Source organism: Pinus tabuliformis, chromosome 1_1 (genome assembly GCF_031772625.1).
Source record: "Pinus tabuliformis cultivar Carrire ecotype Pingquan chromosome 1_1, CPIR1, whole genome shotgun sequence".
NCBI classification, from domain to species: Eukaryota; Viridiplantae; Streptophyta; class Pinopsida; order Pinales; family Pinaceae; genus Pinus; species Pinus tabuliformis.
Window position 1 is genome coordinate 343,277,583 of NC_142297.1, and position 7,463 is coordinate 343,285,045.

At 41.8% G+C, this 7,463-nt stretch overlaps 2 pseudogenes; both read right to left on the reverse strand.

Moving 5' to 3' along the window:
• Positions 1–3,743, reverse strand: part of LOC149212985 (polygalacturonate 4-alpha-galacturonosyltransferase-like) — a 61,796-nt pseudogene extending 58,053 nt beyond the window's left edge.
• A 1,190-nt stretch (positions 3,744–4,933) lies between these two features.
• Positions 4,934–7,103, reverse strand: LOC149212986 (polygalacturonate 4-alpha-galacturonosyltransferase-like; annotated as a pseudogene).
• Positions 7,104–7,463: the final 360 nt, after the last annotated feature.

Below are 7,463 nucleotides of genomic sequence, written 5' to 3' on the forward strand. Positions count from 1 at the left end.
AGATCGAGCGCTTGTCTAGTTCGGCTCGATAAAGCTATCGAACATTCATCCCTTCTGCATTGTTTTATACTTTTTTGGACTTAAGGGATTAGATGACGAAAAAGGACCTTTGGAGTCCACTTTATGTACCCTTTTCAGACTCTCTAAAAATGAAAAGGACCGAGCTGTCTTTGTCACTGGGCTCGTTAAAAAGGGGTGATAAGCGACAAACTTGTCTATAGACGAGAACGAGTTTCCCTATCGCTAGGCTCATTAAAAACATAGCGATGGGCTTGCCCGAAGGGCAGGTTATAGATCAAGCATATGTTATCCTCCTCAAGCTTGTCAAAAATAAAGAGGTACTGGTCAGAAATGACTGGGGAAAAATTGGGAAGAACCTCAAAGCTTAATGGTAGCAAGTCGCTCTTGAAAATGACACTTTTGCCTCCGTAAATATTGGGTTGGGTTATTATCATTCACCGGTCCCTTCACGATGGTCTCTCCATACCATCCATACATGGGGTAATGCTACCGATCCATCTCATCAGTGTCGTTATATGTTCAAGAGATGTCATTCAGAAAGTGTCAACCGGGTCCCATCCACTACCATACATCATCTTTCATCCTTCCATGACCGCCACCCTGAATCATATTTCACAGATCGTTTTCACCATCATCACCAGCTCCGTTCCGTGTCACTGATGTGGGATTCATTAAGGCCCTCCTTTGACGAATCGCTTCTTGTCGACATCAGCTCACTATCCAAGAAGTTGATCTAGGAACACCCCCTCAGTACTTTGAAGCTTGCATGCCTCAATGGCAAGTTTCTCACTTCCGGCGATAGGTATACATTAATGACCTTCGACCGGGGGACTTTGCGTGGTGTTCGACGTCAGATCCTATATTCATGCCACGTGAATTGTGCTGCAGTACCTTGAGGGTCATCATCATTATCGGTGATTCCTCTCGCGCTTGTTAACAGTTTACATTATTGACTGGTAATCAAGCGATGTCTTTCCATGTTCGACTTCAAGAAATTCTCACATGGATCGACTTGTACTTAGTGTGAAGATCGGAAGTTTGAAGACCCCGGATCTAGTTTCATCCATCCGGGCTACGATATATATTCAGGAGATAAAAACATAGACATGTGCAGCAGATGATCATCCTACTAAAAGGATGATAATTAAAAAAGCAGAGAATTATCAGTCTACTATCAGACGATCGTCTGTTTATGTACAGAAAATGTATTTATAAAGCTGAGCATGGGAAATGCCCGCCTCAGCTAGATCATGAAAAGAAAGTATGAAAAATGATGTATTGTATTGTATTTTATTACAGGTCACCTCCCGACGATTGAATGAACTTCGGATCCTCCTAATAAAGCATTTCACCCAATAAACGACCTCATACTTTAGGGGGCAACTGTTATAGACATTTTTGTGCCTCACAACATGGAGCATGAAATGTCAATAATCTGAGGGATCCAAAGTCCCCAAACATGTTGTTCTTACCCTTAGAGGAACAAGGTCAGCAAACCACAGCTCTGCAAATCAGTCTTCCACTAAAAAAACACTCAAAACAGGTCAATTTTGGATCAAAGCAGCTGCTCCAAAGGGTACCTGCGTTGCATAGCAGGTGCAACAAAGGCTACCTGCGTTGCAAAGCAGGTAGGACAAAGGCTACCTGCGTTGGGCGTAACTGGACATGTGGAGGAATCTTTTTCTCAAAGTGCCAGTGCCCAGGAAGCTTCCAGAAAGGCATGTGATCAAAAGATTCGCCTAATAATGAGTTAAGAGCTTCTAGAACTCCAAGTGGAAGGTAGAAACTCAAAGTTAAGGACTGAAGAACAACTGGAGTTGAAGAGCACAGCAAGTCACACATCAACATGACTTGCCTTCACTCCAAAACTCTATATAAGGATCTCATCCCATGGGATCTAGAGGGTGGAAATCAGGGCAAAGAATCGTTGTTGGTTTGCAGTTGAGAGTATTGCGTGATTGCTTGAGGGAGGTGAAGAAGAGATTTCTCTCCGTCGGGAAGGTGATGCTGGATTGGACCTCGCATGCTTGTATCACCGCCTGAACCTTACTTCCATATATTAATAAAGCATTTGAGGTTCTTCTATTCACATGTGTTTCAATGATGAATTGTCTTACTTGCGTTTTTGATTTATGCTAATCCTTGAATCATTTATGCATGCATGCTTCTTGTAGTTTCCTTTTCTTGTCTTATTTGCAGGATCTCGTGTAGCTGGGCCCGTGAAAAGACTTGGAGCTGGGAGCAAGCGGCAAACAAAGGAGATAGGATCAACCATTTGCACAAGACATCGGTAAGTGGATCTATCCTTTTTTATCTCTTGCACGTCATAAAGAAGAAACTTTAGATAGCTTTGCTTTCAGCTGTTGCTAAGGAACTGTCACCCTTAGAGTGGGTTAGGGTCATTCCGAGTTGGATACTTTCCCCCACAACACCCCCTATGATAACCTGATCCATAGATGTCGAGTTTAATCCAAGAAAATACTGCTAGAATTCCTCTCTCTGCTAGCATGGGCCATATACATTGATGATCCTCAAGGTCTCCCCTAGCTCAGCTGAGAAGAGATCCATACCTATAAAGCCCACTCCTCCCCAGGTGGTAGATACGTTTATGGTCTGGGGATTGTATCTGATGCCTAAGCCCCCGGCTCTAGCTATGGCATCTAGTGCATGGAAGTGCCATCCGATTCTGATGATAAATAGGGTTTTCTCAACAAAATCAGCATTGCCCAAAGTCTCTTGCAGCACAATGATATCAGTCGGTTCATTCTCAATCAACCTCTGCATGCCTAGTTTTTTGGAGGTACTAGCCAGACCTCTGTAGTTAAAGTAGAGGCATTTCGTGGTGGAACCCCATTTGGGGTTTGCAATGCTATAAGAAGCCCTTCCATGGTAGATTTCTTGCTAGATGCAACCTCGGAACCACCTTTTTGAATTTCCTTTGTCAGGAAAGATTTTCGTCCTTGGGAAGATTGTGCAGGGGGTCGAGGGTAGATTAGCCCCAACCCAGTATGCAAGTCAAGACCCAGTATGTGCCTAGAGCGAAGGTTGTAGGAGTGAGGCAATACCAGGTGGAAAGAGGTTGAAACCCTAGATGAGGATGGGGTCGGTTGGACAATTAGGGAAGAGGGGGCTATGATGGGCGGAGGGATGGAAATCACGCAAATAATGGCAGGAGCCAGAGGTGCAATAAAATCCAATGATGAACCAACGGAAAGTGATAATGAAGATGAGTGAGAGGATAGGGTAGAGAAAGGAGTAGTACCTATTTTTCGCACCATCTCCGCAGCAGTAGCAGCTCTTGCCTGAGTCAAAGGGGGCAAGGGCGGCTTGTAGGTTTCTTCCGCATCCTTTGAGGATTAACCCAAGTTATATAGATTTGGGACCGGGATGCTGATTCGCAATGTCAACGCAAGAGCTCGAGTTGCCCACACAGGTGCTTTTACTTTTTGTGGCGGTGGAGAGTTGAGGGGATCAGCTCGTTTTGCGAGCAGAGGACATTCCTTGAATACGTGCCCTACCTTATGACACCTTCTACAGCATAATGGAACACCCTCGTAATCCAAGATCTGTATTCTGGTGCAATGCCTCCATTTCAAGTTGATCTTCTCTTCAAGACCCTCCGTCGTGTCCAAGTGAACCAAGATTCTTGCCAGCACATGGTTTTTTGTCTGAATATAGGTTTTATCATATTCCAGATATGTCCCAAGGGCATTTCCAGTCATAATAAACACCACTTCAGACCAGAATTGTAGAGGAAGACCTGGTAATTGCACCTAGATAGGTCCTACTCCAATTTGCTCCTGTTCTAGATCAAATAGCGGTGATCAACGCTTGAGGAGGACCAGTGCCATCTCTATGTGACAGTATTTTGCAAGAATAAGATCAGTATAGTTTTCCTTTGAAAAATGTAGTGCAAACCAACCCCAAGCCAGGCTCTGAACCTCTGGGAGCTCCTAAAGAATGCCACAATAGATCTCTTTTACCCAATTTGTGAGCCTGGTTGCTGAGTAAGTCCTTCCTCTCACATGCCCAACAAATACTCTATTGGTCTTGTCCACCACCTCGCCCAATGGTATGTCTTCACCAAATGTGATGGTAAGGTCCTTTGCTAAGGTCTTCACACACTTGACCTTTCTCTTCCCTGTTCTTGAAGCTGATGGGTGTTCCATCAATGGATCTAAGCCCACATCCTTCAAGGGAATCACCGCTTTTGATTTTATGACCGAAGAGTCGAAACAGCCCGAAGGGAGGGCATTAGGGTTTGCAATAATCGTAGGAGGTAAGCTCGGGGGGGTGCCGGATTATGGAGAGGGAGTGGATCGAATGCAGGTGAGGGAGGTGATATGGCAGTGAGAAGATCGAGAGTTCCAGGAGAGAGCAGGGGGCAATCGAGTCCCGAGGTTTCTAGAGAGAGAGATCCAAAGCGCAGCGGTGAGGTCGAGGTTCCCGGACGCGTGACAATCAGCAAAGAACCCGGGTAAGGAGAAGCAGAACTATCAATGTTAGGGTTAGGGCTACGACTGCCAAATATGGTTTGTCTCGTGAACGGATCTTGGGAATAATCAAGGGCCTCCTCTTCGATATCCATCTCTTCCATTAACGGAAACTACCACCAAAACCACCAGGAAGATAGTTGACCATGCGCACAGTAAACAGATGTCGACAGGTCGAAATTGTACGGTAACAGCTAACGCGGGTGCCCGATTTACTGAGTTTAATATTTGTTCTGTCTCTGTGCAGTTGCAGCAATCCGTGCACGCCACCTACCCGCCTGCGGCCATGTCAGAGCCCAGAACTTTCATATCAATTATCGGTCATGAAAAAGAGAATGAAAAGAAGAAATATTGACACAAAGACTGCAACTTTAAAAGAAACAAAGGATATGAACACCAAATGCAAATGGAAGCACTTACTACTCTTGGTTTAGAAGTAGCCAATGCGAAAATCCAGGGGGTAGTGTTCCAAGCTTCCACAACACTCTATCCTCAGTCTAACATACAATAAAAGAAAAACTTAGAAATCGATCAAAGAAAAACCCATTAAGTTTTCTAGCTAATTACTTCAGATTTACTTCAAATACTTTAAAGTAAGCATCACAGGAATTAACCTAAATAAACCACACTACACACTTACCATGTTCCGCCACTTGTGATGTATTCCAGTTATATCTTGTTTCTTCCATTCTTTGAGATCAAATACATTCATCCCATATGCCCAACCACAAGGATTAGGATCAAAGTGCCTGGCTATGTGCGGATTGGAAAAATTAAGGTATTTGTCAAACCAGAAAAAGCTTTCTCTACAAATTTCCATTGAACCAATAACCTTTCCATGAAGATCTATTGACCACAAGGGCGTCAAATCTTTCTGAACCATAATATCATCATCCCAGAAAAGGATCTTGTCCAGTTTGGTATAAACTTGTGGAAGATAGAAACGAAGATGATTTAGAATGGATAAATATTTTGGTTTTATATATTTCAAATTGGAGGAACGTGACGAGAGTGTAGTCGAGTGATCTGCCTTGAAATAATACTCTTTCATAGCTGCGGATTCAAGTTGGCAAAGCACAGGGAAATAGGAGGAATTGAGCCATTTAAAATCATCAACATTTTCTACATGTATCACAGCTTTCCTTGGGGGATTAGGTAAAAACCACATTTTTGTGGCCCCAAAATTTAACTTGTCTATGACGAGATGAAGTACATGTTTCTGATATTCCTGCAAAACACAAGTAAATCACCTACAATGAGATCCAAATATTAAATGTAAAATGCAGCAAAACTATTAGACTTCCGAACTTTAGAGTATTTTAAATTAATAACACTTCACCTTAGCATTCATGACAGTTGAATTCACAACCACAGATGTAGCCAATACATTGTCAGAAAATAATGCATAGTGATAAAGAGTTGGATACTCCAACTTGTCCCTTTTAGGAAATTTCACTTTTCAAGGGCAAGCAATTAATAATCCATGGTTAATCACATGGACAGACAATGCAGGTCCTTGGGAATAGTTCTTGCTGCCAATTGACTTAAAAATGTACTTTTCTTTTTCAAGGTCCTTACTTGCTCGTCTGGAGACTAAAGCATGGCTCACAACTTCTTTGTTACTATCCCATAGTCATAAAATTGTTCTCTAGCCTTGGATAGGACATGACTGATAGCCTTGATCTTCTCAGGTGCACTGAAACATTCATATCAATTATCGGCAATGAAAATGAGAATGAAAAGCAGAAATATTGACACACAGACTGCAACTTTAAAAGAAACAAAGGATATGAACACCAAATGCAAATGGAAGCACTTACTACTCTTGATTTAGAAGCAGCCAATGCGAAAACTATTACCTTTGACGTAGATCAGAATCTGCATTAGCCTCACCCAATGTACGCTGACATTATTTAATATGAAACATGAATTCATGGTATAAATCAAGATTATTCCTAGCCTAGGAAATGCTTGAATACACCCTAGCCATGATTAGTTGGTCTCGCATCAATCTAACAGTGGAGTCAAAATTCTCGTTCTCATTCTCCTACCTCCGAATGTTGTATTTTCCCAAGACAATAGAATCTACCTCCTTGGAACATTTAATTGCTGCGTTTTCAAGATCAACTCGTTTTTCTTCATCCTGTTGAATCAGCTCTGTTGGCCTTTTCTCCCTTCTCCTTTGTCTCAATTGTTGTAAGCATTAAACTATTATAAATTAAAGCATACTATGCTAAAATCTAAGAAATATAAAATTTTTCTATTGGAGAAGTAACATTCAAAAAGGATTTTGGAAAATAATATAACAATTCCCTTTTCCATGAGAACAAAAAGTAGCGATCTAGTGCAGTAAAGAATTTTACCCTCCACAAAACTTTTGTTGGACTTTCTTCAAGCTACAAATGGTCTGCATTACAACAACCATTGTCCTAGGAGTTTGACAAGACATTACCTTACAGTAGGCTACCAACATCATAGATCAGTTAACCAGGGAAAATCAAAACATACCATCAAGAGAATTCTCTTTGACGTCTCGATGTTCACTTCCTGTGTCATCCTCTTGAAACCTCGTAAGAAGTTCTTCGTCATTGGAAATTTTTTTCTACACCTCGTCATTCATTTTACCCCCCTTAGGATTTTCCTTGCCTTCTTCATTGAATATCACACCATCTTGTTGTGAATGTAACTTTTCTGAGCTATCTCCAGAAGTTGTTTGCCTCTGCTTGATGTACACCATTAGAAATAGAGAAGCACCCCTGCCAATGTCAGTTTTCACTTCCTACTTAATACAACCCTACTCAACTACATAGATCATCATCACATAGGTTTCCTTACATGTTCAATAGAGAAAATAACCAAAATCTTCACAAATCGTACCTCAAAGTTAGTAATATCCCTTTGGTTTACTTCGAAGGGCTTTTCTAATACCCATGAGGAAGATAAATCATT